Raw genomic sequence first — 20,344 nt, forward strand, 5'->3', positions numbered from 1 at the left:
CCACTGGCCACAGGCCTCCAACTGGAGTAAACTTAGTAGTGTTTTCAATACTAGCCAGGCAACAAGGTTTTAGTACAGGTGTTTCTGATCATTTAAATCTCTGCTGGAAATTATAGGACTTTTCTTTTGTGTCATGTCAGTATACACTCTTTCTGGGTCACTTGGGAGTTGCTTGCCCATTTAATTAGATAATTCAATATGTGCTTTTGTCTGCCAGTCCTACTGATTTCTCTTCTTCTTCAGCACTGATTAAGGGAGAGACATTCCCATAGAGCTTAATCTTTTCCATAAATAGAATGAATTTCTTTCCTAAGTTAAGGCTGTGAAAAGCTGTATTTCATTTAAAAGCAGAATGCTGCAGCAGAGATGTCTAGGAAGAATTGCTTGAAAAGGGATAACTTAGAGAAAAACTAGGGCCTAACAGAAGTTAGGGCATTAGAGAGGCTTGCTTGGGTTGATACACAGATGTGACTTCCAGGATGGTCTGATATGTACGGACTCTGCTCCTCCACAGTTCCCCTGGGCAGCACAATCTGCCCTCCTCACAGCTRCAGAGAGYAGTAAGKGAGRGTGGAGCGGAGTGAAGACACCATGGTCAAACTCTGTTGTACTCCCTGTGCTGGGCCACCGATAAGCCAAACAGTAACTGTGCAATGGGAAATATACAATAAAAGTTGTCCACTGCTGAGCCAGCAAGAGTGACAGATGACTCCTTTCAGATGCACTTTGCTCATTATAAGCTCATTATAATACCAAGGCACACCTCCATCCCCAAAATTAACTTTGTAACTTCGAGGACTGGTTGACAGGCTGAACCCCATTCCTCCCCTTGAGTTGGGATGCCGCCTGAGAAGATTCCTTGAGACAGAGAGCCATCTCTCATATACTGGGGTGAGTGATGATTGTGCATTTGTACATCAGAGCTAAAACCGCCACATTGTAGTAGAGAGTTTCCTGTACTGACATCCAAAACCTGCTTTGTAAATGATGCATTTGAATAAATCATACTATTCATGAACTCAACTACTTGTTTGGAAAGTGATTGGACCTACAGTTGACAGACTATTCATGAATTTGATACTGCCAAAGTTGGGGCTGTAGTTACCACAGTATTTGATATTTCCCACCCCCTCACTTTCAAACTGCAACAGATATTTGAGATTAATTTAAATGTAAGAGGTTGCTGCCACTGTAGCTCTTTGTCTTAAGACTTCYGTTCCTATTTGCTACCTTGTACTAGATGCACCAAATTTTTTTTTAGTTTGAGGACGGACTTAGATAATACAGGCTGTCAAGCATAGTGTATAAAGAAGGATGACATAAGTAAAAGGGTATTTTATTAGCATTCATCAATGCTTATTTTTTGAATAAGGTATAGTAAATGTATTGCAAGCCTACTCATTGGCAACTACTATTGAAAGGTAATTAGAACTGCAAGCAAATGTTTCAGAAAACAATACATGTGTCATATTTTTTTAATGGAGGAAATGAATCCTATTAAGTTTTAATCAAAACTACAAACAGGCTCCTAACCTCCTACAGCTTTTCTTACAGATATCAGATTTAACCTTTAGAATATTTTCTATAAAAAGGGATTCTACTCTGACCCAATTAGTATATTTCATTTCTATGAATGTTAACATATGTCAAGTGTAAYTCTCAGAGCCACACAATACAGTGGTTTTAGGCATTGTACTATAAGGTATGCAACAACTTAATGTCCAGAGAGACAGGCAGGACAAGTCATAGGAGAGTAAGAGAAGAATACCCCTCTCCTTCCCCACAAAACAAAACAAAAACAAAAAGAAAAAAAWAAATAAAACAAATGTTTCCAGCTAGTCTCTGAGTCATGTAGGAGCTCRAAGTTAATACAAGCACTAAAAGTTGACCAAGTGATCTCTGTTTTTCCTATTTCATGACAGTGTCCTATTCACTGGATATAGCATTGCTGCAGGACACCTTTTCCTCTCCTGACACCAGAAAGCAACTATTACTGTTTTTTTATGTACTATACAGCTTCTCATTTATACAAAGTGAGCCACATTCCTAATGTCACTATCATTGTAAAGTTTCATGAAGGCAGCAGCAGAAACACATCACATTTCTTCTAATCCTTTAGAGGATTAAGGAAGAAAAAGTGCATTTGATGCAAGATGTTGATTTCTGAAACGGTCCTCTGGATAGCAATAATGTTTGTGGAACAGGACTATACTTGAAGCAAACAATTTTTACAGTTGATTAAATGCCTTAGCTCTACAAATGCCATTTATTGCTTTGTCTGCTTCAGGACCATAGACATTCTCCTTTAAAAAGAATATATGTCATTTATAGAAAATGCGATGCTCAAACCTTCAGTTATAAAATAGAAAACCTTGAAAGGATTTTTTTTTTTTTAAAGGATGGCAGATTCCAATACTTTGCCTCAATACTTTAGATTATCCTCATTTCAAACTAAGAAGATATAACTGGACAGTTGTATCTGAAAGGGAGGAATACAGTGAGTTTTCACCTATTCAATTTTCCAATCCATTTGGATTTTTGCAGCCTTGGAGACAGCCTATGCTTTTGTTGTGAAGGAAGAGATTTAAATATTATTGAAAACCCATTAGTAACAGTTAGAAAGACTTTTCAGGGCTATAGAGAGTTGGATGGATTTATATGGGGCAAATTGCATGTAGACTTAAATACAAATTGCATAAGATTAATGATGTTAACAGTAACTACTATAAAATGCAGACGTATATTGCACACATTGTGGTTACCAAAAAAAAAACAAAAAACAAAAAAAAACCCACACAACAGAAAAAACCCTTTTAGTCACTAAAAACATGTATCTTAGAAAATATAAAGAATACATTGCAGTTTTTTCCTACAACACACAAGTTTAAATATCCTACGTTATTCTGTTTTTCTAGGTGACATTTTCACTAAAACGTGGAGTATAAATAGCAGTTAYTGTTCTGGATTAGAATCAGGACAGTGTATACAAGATGGGCTTTTTTTTTCTGGTACTAAAGTAGCTATAGCAATCCTTTTACTTTGAATCTTAATTTACCAGGACAGATGTTTTATAGCTACCTTAATGTATCTGCTTTCTGGATGTGATCTGAATAATCGTAAATCTGAATTATAAGTGCATCAGAAGAACACCAAATCCCCTGCTTTGGGAAAAAAAAAAAAAAAAAGTTTGATATCTGAAGAAACAGTTACTGTTTTTTCATGATGTCTTTAGTCTTCAAAGATCTTCATGCAAATACTATTAGGCAATATGGAGTAGCCAGTGGAATAGGCATATTCCTTTCTTAGTGWAGATTTTTTTAATATAGGTATCTACTTAAACAATCGGATAGGTATAAAGGTAAATCAACTTGATTTAGTAACAGAAAACACAAAAAAAGCACTCTAGAAGATAGAAGTTCAAAGTCTAGTGTCACCAAATATTTTAACTTGTTTACATTGTGTTATAAATGCTTGAGTTTAAATTTTGACACCATATCGATGCCATGACTAAAGGGTGTAAAAAGTACACAATCCTTGTATTCAGCTTTTATAACTCTGMTTTGTGGATTGCTGGAATTGTCTGATTTTTTAATTTGAATAGAAAATAGATTTAAGAAGTATATAATCCTGCCCCAGAACCTGTAGATATCATCTTTGTTGTTTCATGCCTAATAGAATAAAAGGTCCTGATGTGTTTGCAGCATATCTCAGGGAATGTGTTCAGTTCAAATATCTGTTACAAACYTCAAGATGTCACAGTGGTGATGACTATTTACATGTAGCTGCTACCGTAAAACAAACCAAAACAAAAACCCTAAGGAAATGCCTGTAACTATTATAGAAAAAAAGAAAATGATACTAAGTGAATAATTTTGTTAATATTCAGTTGCACAAAAATACTGCATTTACGTCCTTACATGTATTAAAGTATTAGGCAATCGATCCTGATCACTTCAAGTTAGATGATGCTATAAGAAAATTATCTAGGCAAAGGCCTAGGTGATAGTAAGTTTAGGACTCCTCAACATGCATGTACTCAAGCAAGCCCGTGGTAGGCATATTCATTCTGTGAAGAACTGCATATAAATATAAAAGAGGTTTCATATCATAAAAGTAATCCAGACAAGCAAATATTTTACAATAATGGGCAAATTTGAACGAGGTTTAACCTATACTTGTATTGTATGACACAGAGAAGTAGCTTATGCAGCTCCTTAGTTTCAAAACATACATTTTTTCAGTACACTTCCTTACATATGTAGAACTGAAGGGTCTTTGTATTCTTCTTCTGGTTGTCGAAAAGAAAAGCATTCAAGCTGGAGGTATATGGTTTTTCCTTGTGCAAGAAGTTTTTAAACATGTTATATGAATAAGGAAAGAATTTAACATGCAGAAGTTGGCCTGGCAAATAAAGAAGCATCTGGATCGTAACAGAAGACTAATTTGTCCTCAGAATGATTTTAAGGACTAGTCGATAGTGTCCTTGGCTTTATCCACCATTTCCTATGTTTGCACTATCTCCTATAAATCTGGACCATGCAAGAGGAAAGACACAGATCCACTATGTGTTCTAACAAATCTTACAGTGGTGCAATGTATTGCCTGCTAAATTCTGTTCCTAGCAATCGTATCAGACTGCCAAGAACAAGTGGAGGGCAGGTAATGATCACTAAACTGATGTGAGAGCTGATTGATACTTTTCTGATGAAATACTRTATGCTGAGAGTATGCCTTTTGGGCGGGATAGTGCAAACTTCAAAAAAGCCTTCATCAATGCAGACATCTTAGAGACTAGATGCAGCATAGCCTTCCCCTTAATAAGTAAGTAGCAAAAGTGTCAGAAAACTCATTTGAAATACAGGAAAAATGTGTTCAAGATCTTTCTTCTGCATCACATCCAAAAGCTTTCAGTTGCATGCCATTGTAGTGTGTATTTATCATTCCTGCTCGTTCTGGTTGATTTTGTGTAATCTATTAAATATTTCGAGGAAGAAAGAGTTCAAGAAAACCTGTGTGTTAGGCTGTGACATCCATAGGGGGAGAAGAAAACTTCAGAGTCAGTTCTCTAACTTAGAATGAATCAGATGTGGACCAGGACATGTATATAATAAACGAATCCCTAAATCAGAACTACAAGGTAGACTGCTTGGGGGCTGTCCCATTGTGAATTGCTATTAAACTTTAAGCTTTATTTCTTGTGTGGAAAAAAAATTTATAAATGTCTTTAATTTCTGCATAAATTGGGAAAACTCAAGAATAAAATTTCAGCTAATATTCCAGCATGTGGAACTTATTTATAATGCCATGTGGAACATAATTATAATGCAGAAGAAGAGTCAGAAAAAGAACATTGAAAGCCTATATAATTACAGTATTTGAAAGATTTGCTTTCAGCTACCAAATCTGTTTGAGTATAATAACACTTTTCAGTACTCAGAACTTGAAGACTCTAGATGAGTCAGAGGAACAAGTACAGCAGCTTATATTAAATGTCGCAAAGAAAAATAAATGGAAAGAGRATTTWAAAAGAGAAGATACAGCACTAGAAGCAATAGAGTCACTATAGCACCTCAAATAAGGCTGGAGAAACTACAAAAGATTCTGTATTTTGGTTCATTTGTTAAGTATCAATCCACCTCTCTGGTATTTTGCTGGAAACTTCATTTGAACAAATTTATCAAAAATATTTCAAAACTCCCAGTTCTTATCCCATATAGCCCAAAGCTGCAGAAATGCATGAAAGGAGATAAAAAGATGTTGGAAAGCAGGCTATGTAAATTTTGAAATGTCAAGAAAGCTTTGATTCAGTTTTGTCTTGAAATGAAAGGTCCTGAAATCGAAGATCAAAAGTTCTATGTTTGTGTAGCTTGCAATATAGAGCAAAATGTCTAGGGTTAGTATTAGTCATGGAAGTAGCCTATGTGCAGCAGCATATATCCCTATTTTACTTATCAAAATGCTTTATAATAGCAGTAATGGAATGATTCCTGCACCCAAGTTTAGGTATCTCTGTGTCACATCTCTGGCTTCAGAAGGGAGTACTTTGGGATTAAAACACTTCTTTAATTTTCAGTTGGTTTTACGTATTAGTCATTCATTTTCTAGCTTGATTTGTGTGCACTAGAGAAAAAGGTATTGTCAAATGGAGTCAAAGATAAAGATTTTTTGAATTGTAGTAACCAAGTAACCTGTGCTCTGAGAATAGGTTAGGGCTTGTAAGATCTATGAGAATCAGGAAGATCTGAGGGTACAAAACATAAATTAATATCAACATGTAATATTTATTTCTGGTCCATAGGGCTGACTAATTGCTGTCTTCTGTGGAATGATAATTATACCACCAACTTTTTAAACCTAGCTAACASTGTACTAAGTGCCAGCATTCCTGGTGACAAAGAGCTGGACTGATTTGCTTATGGTCAGTAGCAATTATTTTGAAATTTTAAGAAAGTCTTCTGGAGATCCTGTACAAACCCTAATTTTTTGATGATACAATGCCAGTAGAAGGTATAATTTTATATATGTATGTAAAGACACACTATATACTGTCACTCTAAATAGGTTTTTCCCTGTGGGATTATGAAAGAAATCTGTCATGTCAGGCTAAGCCTGGAGTCTGCTGTTTGTTCAAGCTGTTTTAGGAGTTAGCTTCTCTAATCAACTGTTATTTACATGGGAACTCTCTTCAGTCATACCTCTCTATACTGTTTTTCTTTGAAGGTACACACAAAGAGCTCTTAGGAACATGGAGGGTAATGGCCTGAGTATTTTCTTCTTCTGAAGGAGAATTGGTATCTAGGAGATAATGAATGATTATAATACTTAGCACGTATCTGATAAATATGGAAACTATAYCTCAGACTTTGGGGATGTCCTAAATCAGGGAAGTAGAAACAAGAAATATATTGCTGCTATGTTGTATTCATGCAGAGGGTTAGATGAGTGGACAGTGAGGTGGATCAAGAACTGGCTGGATGGCAGAGCGCAGAGGRTAGTGAGTCCAGTTGAAGGCCTGTGGTCAGTGGTGTCCCCCAAGGGTCAGTATTGGGCCCRGTGCTGTTCAACCTGTTCATCAATGACTTCGATAAGGGCACAGAGGACACCCTGAGTGAGTTTGCRGACGAYACCAAGCTGGGTGGAGTGGTCAACACTCTGGATGGCTGTGCTGCCATTCAGAGGGACCTGGACAGGTTGGAGAGTTGAGCAGAGAGGAATCTCATGAGGTTCAATAAGGACAAGTGCAGGGTCCTGCAYGTGGGGAGGAATAACCCCAGGCATCAGTACAGATTAGGGATTGACCTGCTGAAGAGCAGCTCCGCAGAGATGGACCTGGGAGTCCTAGATGACAAGTTAACCATGAGTCAGCGGTGCCCTTGTGGCCAAGAAGGCCAATGGGATCCTGGCCTGCAYGAGGAGGAGTGCTGCCAGCAGGTCAAGGGAGGTGATTCTGCCCCTCTACTCAGCTCTGGTGAGGCCGCACCAGGAGTACTGTGTGCAGTTCTGGGCTCTCCAGTATAAGAGGGATGTGGAGCTCCTGGAGAGGGAGCCCACATCAGCTCCCTGCTGATGTGGGCCCAGAGCGACAAAGATGATTAAGGGACTGGAACATCTATYTTATGATGAAAGACTAAGCGAGCTGGGCCTGTTTAGCCTGSAGAAGAGAAGGTTGAGAGGAGATCATAGAATCATAGAATCATAGAATGCCSAAGGTTGGAAGGGACCTCAGAGGTCATCGAGTACAACCCCCCTGCTCACRCAGGGTCACCTAGAGCACGTGGCACAGGGCTGCATCCAAGCGAGTTTTAAAGATCTCCAAAGAAGGAGACTCCACAACCTCTCTGGGCARCCTGTKCCAGTGCTTTGTCACCCTCACAGTGAAGAAATGCTTCCTTAAGTTCTTGTAGAACTTCCGGTGCTTCAGTTTGAAGCCATTTCCTCTAGTCCTATCACTGTCCACCACTGAAAAGAGGCYGCCCCCCTCCTCCTCCCTCCCTCCCTTGAGGTATTTATACACGCTGATCAGTTCCCCCCTCAGCCTCCTCTTCTCCAGGCTGAATAGACCCAGCTCCCTCAGCCTTTGCTCATATGGCAGATGTTCCAGGCCCCTGATCATCCTTGTAGCCCTGCGCTGGACTCTCTCCAGCAGATCCACATCCCTCTTGTACTGGGGAGCCCGGAACTGCACACAATACTCCAGATTTGGCCTCACCAGGGCTGAGTAGAGAGTGATGATCACTTCCCTTGACCTGCTGGAGACGCTCTTCTTAATGCACCCCAGGATCCTGTTGGCCTTCTTGGCCACCAGGGCACACTGCTGTCTCATAGTCAACTTGTCATCCACCATGACGCCCAGGTCCCTCTCTGCGGGGCTGCTCTCCAGTAGGTCCACACCTAATATGTACTGGTGTCCAGGGTTATTCCTCCCCAAGTGCAGGACCCTGCACTTGCCCCTGTTGAACCTCACAAGGTTTCTCACCGCTCAGTCATCCAGTCTGTCCAGGTCCCTCTGGATGGYAGCACAGTCCTTAGGGCTATCAGCTACTCCTCCCAGTTTGGTATCATCAGCAAACTTGCTGAGGGAGCACTCCAGCCCTTCATCCAAGTCGTTAATGAATAAGTTGAACAGGAACGGACCATGAACTGACCCCTGGGGGACACCACTAAGTACAGGCCTCCAGCTGGACTCCGCACCATTGACAACCACTCTCTGCACCCTGCCATCGAGCCAATTCCTAATCCACCTCCCCGTCCACTCATCTATCCCACACCTTCGGAGCTTGCCCAGGAGGATGCTGTGAGGGACAGTGTCAAAAGCTTTGCTGAAGTCCAGATAGACCACATCTACCGCTCTGCCCTCATCTATCCAGCTAGATATTCCTTCATAGAAGGTGATCAGGTTAGTCAAGCAGGATTTCCCCTTGGTGAATCCATGCTGGCTACTCCTGAGCACCTTCTTCTCCTCCATGTGTCTGGAGACAGCAGCCAGGATGAGCTGCTCCATCACTTTCCCGGGGATGGAGCTGAGGCTCATTGGCCTGTAGTTACTTGGGTCCTCCTTCTTGCCTTTTTTGAAGACTGGAGTGATGTTGGCTTTCTTCCAGTCCTCCGGCACCTCCCCCGTTCTCCAGGACCTTCCAAAGATGATGGCGAGCGGCTCGGCTAGGACATCTGCCAGTTCCCGCAACACTCTGGGGTGCATCCCATCAGGGCCCATGGATTTGTGGGTGTCGAGGCTCCYTAGATGCTCTCTGACCCACTCTTCCTCTACYCAGGGCAAGCCTTCCTCTCTCTGGCTCTCTTCGTGTGTCCCTAGGGCCTGGGATTCTAGAGGGCTGCCCCTGACAAACACAGAAGCAAAGGCAGCATTCAGCAGCTCTGCTTTGTCCATGTTTTTCGTAACCAGGGTACCCACCCCATTCACTAGTGGATCCACATTCTCCCTGACCTTCCTTTTGTTGTTGATATATTTGAAGAAGTTTTTCTTGTTACTCTTGTTACTCTTGTTACTCTTGTTACTCTGTGCCAGATTTAATTCCAATTGTGCCTTAGCTTTCCTAGTTGCATCCCTGCATTCCCTGACAACGTTCCTGTATTTATCCCAAGGGGCCTGTCCTTTCTTCCACATTCTATATATTGCTTTCTTCTGCTGGAGTTTTGCCAGCAGCTCTCTGCTCATCCATGCAGGTCTCCTGCCCCCTCTGCCTGACTTCTTACGCAGAGGGATGCACTGCTGCTGGGCATGGAGGAAATGCCGCTTGAAAACTAACCAGCTCTCCTGGGCCCCTCTTCCTTCCAGAGCACTAGCCCATGGGATCTTTCCCAGCAGGTCTCTGAAGAGGCTAAAGTTGGCCCTCCTGAAGTCCAGCGTGGCAAGGCTACTTACTGCCCTGCCTCCTCCTCGTTGGATGCTGAACTCCACCAGCTCGTGATCACTGCAGCCACCTTTACATCTCCAACAAGGCCCTCTCTGTTTGTTAGTACGAGGTCCAGCAGCCCACCTCTCCTCATCGGCTCCTCCACAACCTGCGTCAAAAAGTTGTCATCGACGCACTGCAGAAACCTCCAGGACCATTTGTGCCTTGCTGTGCTGTCTCTCCAGCTGATGTCAGGGAAGTTAAAGTCCCCCATGAGAACCATGGCCTGCGACCGTGAGGCAACTTCCAGCTGCCCGTAGAAGGCCGCATCAGCCGCCTCCTCCTGGACAGGTGGCCTGTAGCAGACACCCACCACAGTGTCTCCCACGTTGGCCTGCCCTTTAACCCTTACCCACAAGCTCTCCACCCCCTCATCATCCACTCCCAGGTTGAGCTCCATGCATTCCAGTTGCTCTCTCACATACAGAGCAACTCCACCACCTCGCCTTCCYAGCCTGTCCTTCCTAAAGAGCACATAGCCCTCCATGACAGCGCTCCAGTCGTTWGAGCTATCCCACCACGTTTCTGTGATTCCTATGAGATCGTGGTGCTAGGACCGCACACAGATCTCCAGTTYGTCYTRCTTATTMCCCATRCTTCRTGCATTGGTGTATAAGCATTTCAGGCAGGTAATTGAGCCTGAACTTTTCCCAGGAGGCATGAGAGAGGATCCTCTATAATCATGCCCTAGCCGTACTTCCCCACCACCATAGGCCTGTTGGATATCCATTGGCTTAGGTTTTACAGGATTGATTCCCCAGTCCATATGACACTCCCCCTCCCCCTTCCTGCTTAGTTTAGATCTGATCAATATGTATAAGTACCTGAGAGGAGAATGTAGGGAGGATGAAGTCAGTGATAGGACMAGAGGAAATGGGTTGAAGTTGAAACACAGAAAGTTCAATCTCCATGTGAGGAAGAACTTTCCTGTGAAAGCCCTGGAAAAGGCTTCCCAGGGAGGTTGTGGAGTCTGCTTCTCTAGAGATCTTCAAAATCTGTCTGGGTGTGATCCTGTGYCACATATTCTTGGTGTCCTTGGTGTCCTTGCTTGAGCAGGGGGTTGGACTAGATGATCTCTAGAAGTCTCTTCCAACCTTAACCATTCTGTGATTTGGTGATTTTGTGAGCCTTGAAAGTAGTGTCCTTAGCCCGACGTCCCCAGTTAAGGGGAGTGAAGGGTTACTCACATCACAGCCCAGCAGGAGGAGTTGTTCAGGTATTGTTCCTGATCCCTGCTCAACTYATCACTGCTAGACTTTGCCCTTTGTACTCTCAAAAGGAGTACATAACTCTGCTATGGTCATCCTAACAAGATAGTCCTTCCAATATCTTCCTATGGTCATCCTCACAAGACAGTCCTTGGGATGGTTAGATGATTGTCCACCGGCCTTGGAGGCTTTCTTAATGTCTTTCAGTTCTATGGAGCCTCTCTCTTCAGTCAAGTCTTACAAAGCTTTATACAGTATCATTATCACAAAAAATCTCCACGGTGGGTTTTGTTGGTCCTACAAACAAAAGAAAGCAAACAAACAAACAAAATGACCTCATCTTTATAAATCCTGTTTATGCCATATCTCCAAGACTCTTTCATCCTTCTTGATCAATAGACTCTAAGATGTAGTGACTAACTGTGAATTGCTCAAAAAGTCACGAGAAATGTTGTGACATTTAAATTTCAATTTACTATTCTTACTCAAAGAATTCAGTCACAAAACAATGTTCCTAATATATGCTATTTTTAGGASGGTTTGAGGATTCGTTTCCCATTTCCAAGTAATATTTTTTCTCAACTCCATTCTTGTTTGCTTACCTGCCTTTCTTGTTAGCTTATTCTCCTTTCCTATTTGCTAACTGCCTTTCTTGTGAGCTTATTCTCCTTTCCTGTTTGCTTACCTTCCTTGCATAATACTTTATTTTTATTGCAACCTATTATTCTTATAGAATAATTTATTATACTTTTCCAATATCTTTWTTAAGTTAGAAGTTGTATAAGCAAGTTTTGAGTTTAGACTGGTAAATCTTCTTTAGCCTTGCTGACTTTTTTCCTTCCAGAAAAAATTATGCAATCTGAAAATCAATCCTTTCATATATTCATCCCGCTTTAGGAGGAMCCATCATCTTTGTTCATATTTGTTTCAATTTTAGCAGTGTATTAAGATCTTAAAGAATAAATTGAATTTTTGCCGATCTTTCGTAGATAGCCTGTCATATATTCTTCAAATTACAAATACATTAAAAGGAAAATAAAATTAAAAAAAAATCTCAACCCACTACTTATAGTAGAAGAGCATGAAAATGTTAGCTTTTTCTTTATGAATTATGAATACAGCTAATCTAAGTTTCTGAATGCATAAGTTACTAAGAAGAAGGCTTTTATTCATTAGTAGTCTATCACTTCCATGAATATTTGTTAATTTTTTGGTAAAGAAAATATCTCTTGTGTTTTGACTGATAGAAAAATACACCAAAAGACAGATAGATGAAGAATCCATCTTTCCTCAATTAATCAAAGCATATCATCTATAAAGTAATAAAAAATGAAAAGTACATATTAAAGAGAAGTATTAGTTTTAAACATATCTGCTGATAAAACTAGCCAAAAATTGCTGAAAAGTTGATATATATCTCCTTCTCAATAAACTAACAATTCTATATAACAATATATTATGTCATCTGAAAACATGACATAGCAGCATCAGTTTCAAGTGAATATAAAATACAGTGTTTTTTTATGCTTTCCGTTTAGATTTTGGGGAATGATTTCACACCTCATTTTGTGACTTACTAGCATCTACAGTCCCTCTGAGTCTATTTATAGCATAGTCTGCAGTGGAGTGAAGAGACACCTGAACCAGTATAGGTGCCAGATGCAGCAAAGTCCCRAAAGCACTGAGTTCAGCACAGGTTTATTCATTCTACTAATGTAATCTCAATAAACTAAGCTCTTTATTATGTATGCTAATTGGAGTCTGGCAGAATTTAGAAAACAGGTGTAATGCTATGGTTTCCACTCTGAGCAAACTTGCTCAGATACACATACATGGCCCATTTGGCTWCAAGAAAGATGCCATGCTGGGAAAATGTATTGTGCCAGTTGGAGTTTGAGGTTGTGTTCCCATTTTACAGCATCTAAATGAACAAGCCCTGCAGACATGCTGGAATGTGCACTGTAAAAACAGMTGAGACATCTTGGGATCATTGGCAAGTGCTCAGCACAGCATGGAAGCAGCTATAAAACTTCTGGGCAAAAAAATTCCAGATGCCATTGTGCTCCTGTTACAGTACCCTTGGTCCAGTAATCTGTGTAGCATCTCAGCGGGCTTGTCTAGGTCAAGTGGGATCTTTTCACAACTCTGGCATGAGTTTCTACAACATAGATAGCTATTTCCAGATGATGTAGCAGTTGTTAAATCTGAGATCTGACCAGTTGTAGATGCTAGCAATATATATCTGATCTAGTCACCTAAGTGCTCTGTGTGCTTAATGGAGAAAAAAAAAAAAAGTGTTTGGAATGTGGGGATATGAACAATTGCTTTATAAACCTGATCATAACTGCTCCTCAGTATGCCTAGTTCTTAATGGTTATTCCAGATATCCATAGAAAAACTGCATTGTCATCACCATATTTGTTTTTAGGTGGGAGCTATTTACTGAAATGGGATGTTTAAGTATTAACTTTCTATGAATAGTAAGAATGATGTAAATTGTGCTTGCGTAATTGAGGAAATATCTGACAAATAGTATAAAATATATTTTAGAGTTAATTATACTCTAGCAGATTTCATGTATGCATAGCTCTAATTAAGTTGTGGTATTAGACCTTACTTACACTGAAAGAAGAGAAAACAGCTGTGTAAGTTGTTCACTGTTGTCAAAATATTTGTCAGTACTTGACAAGAAAATCATAAAAACCTTTTGCTTTTGAGCTTCTAGTGGATGATTGTAAACAAGAGATTTAAATGCTGTGTGTAATAGGGGAATATGTCTATTAAAGCCAGTGTGACTGTCTGTCTATGATTCTGTGCATGGCTGCCTAGAAAATAGCCCCCAAGGGGCCTGAATAAAGTCTAAAGGAAGCAAACCACGAGAATTACAGCTGAAGCCTAAGTTCACAGATGGTCCTTAACTCACCTTACTGACACTGTTCAGTAATTTCTGTTTTTGTGTGTGTAATAGTAGTCAAGGGGAAGAGGGCCAGTTCTAGAAGGTAAGTAAAATCTTTACATTTCTTTTATACCTATTTGTTTTGGAAGTCTGTAAAAAATATCACTTCTATAATACTTTCCAACCAAGGGTAAAAGACCTTTTAAACTGATAAAATTGAATCTTAAAATATATCTATGAGTAAAGAATTTACCATTGTTTTCTAAATGTATTGAAAACAAAAGAACTTTCATTGACTAAAATTTGGYATCTAATCATTGACCAAATTTATTCCCTACAAATAAAGGTAAATTTAAATTTCACTTGAGGGCTTAATACCTCTTGAATTATGTCTTATTTTGTGGGTGCTAAGATTTGCATATTGAAGCATGGTAAGGTTTGGCRTTCAGATGATTTCTTAGTCTTACACCTAATTCATCCAGTCACTACTACCTAATGAGCTAGTAACAGACAAAATTAATAATAAAAAATAAATTCCGTTTTCTTGGCTTCAATCACAGACTTACAAAGAATAATTCAGGAGTCAGAATCACTTTTGGATTTCTTTTCTCCAGACCCTATTTTTTACCTACAGTGTCTGATTTCTGTAGTCAAAATTAGGTCTTTCAATGCCTTGTGATTATTTGATCCTCAATTAATACAACTTAATCTCAACAAATGGTAAATTATTTTATTATGGGATATGTATTCTTAGAATGTGTCCCATTGACTTAGGCCCAGAACGGCCTAATAACTTTAGGYCCTTATCTAAAATCTGAATAATAAATATTAATAAGGTGTTTATCTCCTACTAATGAGGAAGCTTCCAAAGATGATTCCTTTAGCCTAGGCATGTTAGTTAACTTAGATTTATATGGATATCTGAATGAATATCTGAGTTTTAATGTTCAAAGGCATGAACTTCAAAGGGGTAAGCCACACAAGACCAACAGCAGATTTGAGTTCCAGTTCCAAGCATCAACTTCTTAGGAATTAACAAAATGTTCCTGCTCAAGAGCATTTTTTCTTTACTGTTAAGGCACGTAGATTCTGGCACGTAGGACTAAAGTACTTCCAGCTGTTGAATTAAACTACTATGTGAATTAATTGCTATGCTTAATAGCTTAAAAAATCAATATTTGATTTCCCCAGTGTTACGAAAATAATCCTCAAAGTCATCAGTGGCCAATGTTAATTATATCATGTAAGAAACAAATTTTATCASCACTCTTTATTCTCACTTGAGTAAAGAAAGCCTTATGGTTTAGAAGCAGGAACAGTTTATCAATATCTTTAAGAGTCTTTATGCAAAGAATTCTTTCTGAAAATAACCTCTCAAAGTATTTATRAACTTGGCATTTATATACAACTGCTTTTACAATGCAATCCTCCCCACAGAGGAGTGGGAGTACCTTACTGTGCCAATGGAGAACCTCAGTGGAGCTGAGTGAGAGGACCTCAAGACATGATGACCCATGAAGGCACTGTGCTTGGCATATGCAATGTGGGCAGCCATTGGTCTATCTTTTTCCCTTGATSTCTTTGAAGCAGGAGCTCATGTGATTCTTATGCAGGCTTCAGCCCACTTTCTGTGAAAAGGCTGCCCATTGCCCAGCTTGTATTGCCGGTGACAAAACCCATTTTCCTTAAGAGTTTCTGAAGCAGCTATACCAGTACTTTGCCTATTACTGTTAGTCATTGTTTGAGAGCATCTTACAGTGCGGTCATTAAAATACATYATGGGTTTGATCTAGAGTTCAGAAAGGCAACATGGGTCTGATCCTTGGATTTCCAAATGACATCTGCTTTCTTAGATGTGGAAAAATATTCCCATTTTAGTCCTAATGCAAAATTTCACCCTGGAGCAACATAGACTTGCCTATGAGAAAAACAGAATCAGTGATAGGCAGATAATTATAGCAATGTTAGAATGTACTGTTGTGACATGCCTTTGTAGTGAAGTGAAGTATCCTCTACAGTAAGTTGCATTTTTTCATAAATACCAAACATTTGGGAATAATTACTGCAAAGCACTTAGATGCCCGAAGGCTTACTTCTTTGTGAATGGAAGCATCAGTGGAAAACAGACATATAACAGTCACACATTGCTTACAAGTCTCTATTATTCCCAAATGGATTCTTTCTAGCTTGTTCTTAAAAACAACTTGAAAAGGACTTTTGCCCTTTATAAATTCTAAAGTTCATTAAATCCCGTCTTTTTCCTTTTTTTTTTTGCATCTACATACTTAGCTCTGCATTTAGTAATGAAGTTTAAAATTTCTGAGCTGAGACACTTAACCAAAATAGCCAGATTTCTTGACTGAGGATTTTCTAATGTGATTTTCACCTTCTTTCTGTTTTCCCGCTGACAGAAGAGACAAGTAAAGACTAGCAAGTACTAAAGTGTTGACTTTGCAGACTACTATTAAATATAGCTGAATTTGTCTATTTTCWTGAGTTATCTTTCAAAAATATAATTGAAAAATCTTTGTAGGAACTGACAGTTTATATATAAGCCTTCCTGACACAAATATTCYCCCTTTCCAAAGTGTATAATTTTAGGCCTACGCTGATGTACTTTCCTGCTTTCTAAAGACTTTTTTGAAGTCTGTGTTTATCTCTACATTTCATCAGGTATTCTCTCTAATGATGCTGTCATACATTTCATCTCCTTTTTAATCATTTTTACCTGCTTCCCTTGACTTGATATTCACTGCCAAACTACATCTTTCTCTATCTTATTCTGTGAAAGATGATTCTTTCAGTGTGGTCTACAGACAAGMGATTTTTTTGTATGTCTATTACCTGTATTAACTGGCGAGGTGGCTGCTGCCTTGGATACCATTTCTTGTAGGGTTGATGGATTATTCTTACTAAAATAGTTTGCTTTTCCTATGAAATGTCTATTGCTGGGCATATTGACTTTTAAAACTCACAACCCCTCAGCAGATGTCATATTCTCCCTGGAAAGAATGGAGGCTAATTTAATATCTGGTCATGGTAAGTGTCAGTTCTMGTCTTTCTTTAGTTCCACATTTACAATTGTCTTATAGTGGTTCTATCCTCTTAATGTTAGCTTTAAAAAAAAAAAATCCCTAAAATCTAGACTTTTGGAAAATACAAAAATTACAAAGTCTCATAACAGCATAAGTTAATTATTTTGTGAATGATGTGTGATTTGGATTCAGACATCTATATACCACATGTCTATATGTGAGGTAGGCATATAAGCTTTCTTAGTCAAAAACCTTAGTAAAAATCTAAGAGTTTAATTAATTTGACTCTAATCCTTTTCTACTAATTTATACTAACTCATACATTCTAATCCATTCATAACCTGCTATATTCCAGCTGGCTTCCAGACAGTTCTACAGAAGGCAGTAAGTTTCATGTAGATGAAAAGGAGGATCCCTAGATATTTCTGCTATGGCCAGACAGCCATTTAAATGAAAACAAAGTTTTAAATATATTATGAAATAATATATGAAATAGGAAAGTTATTATTTTTTGCACTATATATTATAATGAAGTATGTTTATTGMTGTATTGTCAAAGACTTAAAATAGCATAATACAAACTAAACAGAAATACCAATATATTTACCACAGATAGAGGTAAATATACATATATACTAGAGGCTGGAACATTAAACACTTAGTGTAACTGGACAGCAGTATTGCTAACATTCTGAGTATATAAGTTTTCCTTCCCATTGACAGGTTGAGTTTAGTTCACTGATTTTTATATATATATATTTTCTGTTTCCTGAATACCAATAGAATGCTTTTTACAGCCCACAGGACTTAACCAGAGAAAAATAGGGCCAAGGTGTGTAATTGTCTATCTATAAGGACTACAGTCAATGCAAATTATAATATTCACAAGTGATTGGCCATGATATTATAGTGTAAGATAACTTAAGATACAAGGTTGTGATACTGATTTAAAACCAATGGAATATACTTTTCCCACCTAAGCTCTGAGTTTGCTATTGAGCAATAAGAAAGTAATCAATACAGAAGTACTATTCTAAGAGGAGATTACAGAAAATAATATTTTTCTTTTCATATTAAGTTGATGCCAAGATTCAATCAAAACTACTGTCAGTCCTAACTGTCATCACATACATAAAACCCATCTCCCTTTAAGATTAAATACATTTTACATTTTGCTGGCCATTCAAAGTGTTTGCAATCAGACTCAGCTCTTAGATTTGTTGTATTATGGTCTGATGCAAATATAAATCTGAAATCAGTTCCCAGTCAATGTTCCCACTGACTTCAAATAACTTTGGATCAACACTTACCACCTTAGTCATGTATCTCATGTTATCTTATAATGAAAAAGTAACCTACTTTCATACCCAAGGTACATGAAACCACAGTGTTGATAGGTAAAGGGAGAAGGGTATGTTGGCATAGCTTCTTCCCACCACATGACATAGGCCATCACATAACAAAAATCAGGGTAAAGATAAGAATGTAAAAAGGTGTCAACAGCTGTTTTCACTGCTCATGATTTAAGAAGAAAAGATTAATGAGCAGATGTTAAGTTATAAAATGTTGTGTCATACCTGTGTTTAATGTGGAATTGATCCACAACAGTTTATAATAGCTGAGTATTTATCTTGTAATACCTAGTTCTGGTCTTCATTTGCACCAGTAGCTACCTGACTGTGAAAACAGACCTGATTTACAAGCATCTAGGTGAGATCAGAATTATGACCATAGTGTGCTATGAGAGAGAGATAAAACAAACACAGTTCCTCCAACAAATTATTTCTTTACAGTTGCCAACTCTGTGTAATCTGAGCTTCTCATATATACTAATAAACTTATCCATGCAAAGTTCTTCTGAGAAAAGGGAACATTTCTCTAAACATTGTCTGCTGTGGAAGAGATTAAAGTATATTAAATGCCAAGCATCAATAATCTTATTCCCAAAATTATTAAAAATTCATAGCCCAGAGTAACAAGGAATGAAAGGCTAAATTTAATCTCTCCGTATCGTTTTGGTGCTATGTGAGCCAGTGCTACACACATTTTTTGTAGAAATAATTCTTACCCTTTTCAGAGCTACTTGGATAGTTATTAGGGCAACTATCTTATTGTCTGATCTCTCTGCTCCTTTGGCAAGTGTCCTACCATCATTCTCTTATCAATTAACAGGATGCAGTCCACTGGCAGATAATCCTTGGAATAAATGAAACCATGTAACTCTATCCAGTGAGCCAGCTTAGCAAATTATTTTTGCAGTTCCATGGAAGAACAAAAATGTTGCCCTATGCCTTTCTGAGATCTGACATAACAGAATAGATGCCACTGATTATATTCTGCATGGTGAAGCAATGGAGAGAGGTGATGTACAGTGCAACTGACTCAGACTGGAATAGACAGTTCTGGAAGACAGGATGCCTCTTAGTGCAAGAATCCACAGGCAGCAAATGAGCAAATGAGATGTTTGGTGAAGTAAGGAGATGAGGGATGGTAGTTAGATCACATTTGCCAATATAAAATGGATATCGTTTCTATGGAGTGAATTTCTTCCTATTTCTTTACCTATAACATTCAGAGAGGATGGAGACAGTCCTGACTTTACCTTCTGCTGACGCTTCTTCTTCTACATTTGGAGCTATTCAAGTTCTTTCCACTCTTTCCAGGTTATTGAAGACCAAAGCTCTTTATTCTTCATGTGGAGGGAAAGCAGTCTCAACTCAGGCAATGTCTCTTAATTTAAATTAAAGCAAGCTRACCTAATGATGTAATTATGATTCAGGTAAGGAGAAAGAAAACCAAAACCAAAACAAAATGAACAAATAACAAGACAAACAGTTAAACAAATACTTAGGAATAACACTTTTCCTCCTCCTGTTTAATTTCAATCCAACACTTTGTCCCCACCTTCCTAACTTCRTTAACTTTTGCTGCATATTAAACACGATCCATCCCAATTCTTTTGGTGAAGAAATGAGTGATGAAGGAGGAATCTCCTTTTATGTCCATAAAGTTAAGGAGATTGATAATTTTGTAAGCTTTTTTCTCCCACTAAGTCAACTCCACTCTAAAATTACAGAAAAATGACCTGCACATATTCAGCAGTATCATGGAATGAGGAATGCTCACCCATTTTTATTCCAAGATAGACTGTGATCCAAAACTGTCATTTAACTTAAGAATTTTGAAATTTGAGCCTGGAGTCCAGGAGTCCATAGAGAATATGTATATATGTATATATATCTTCTCTATATCTCATATACATATAAGAGAATATATCTCCTTTATGAGTTT

The sequence above is a fragment of the Nothoprocta perdicaria genome, unplaced genomic scaffold (genome assembly GCF_003342845.1).
Source record: "Nothoprocta perdicaria isolate Ctin4 unplaced genomic scaffold, notPer1 scaffold_142, whole genome shotgun sequence".
In the NCBI taxonomy this organism is placed as follows: domain Eukaryota; kingdom Metazoa; phylum Chordata; class Aves; order Tinamiformes; family Tinamidae; genus Nothoprocta; species Nothoprocta perdicaria.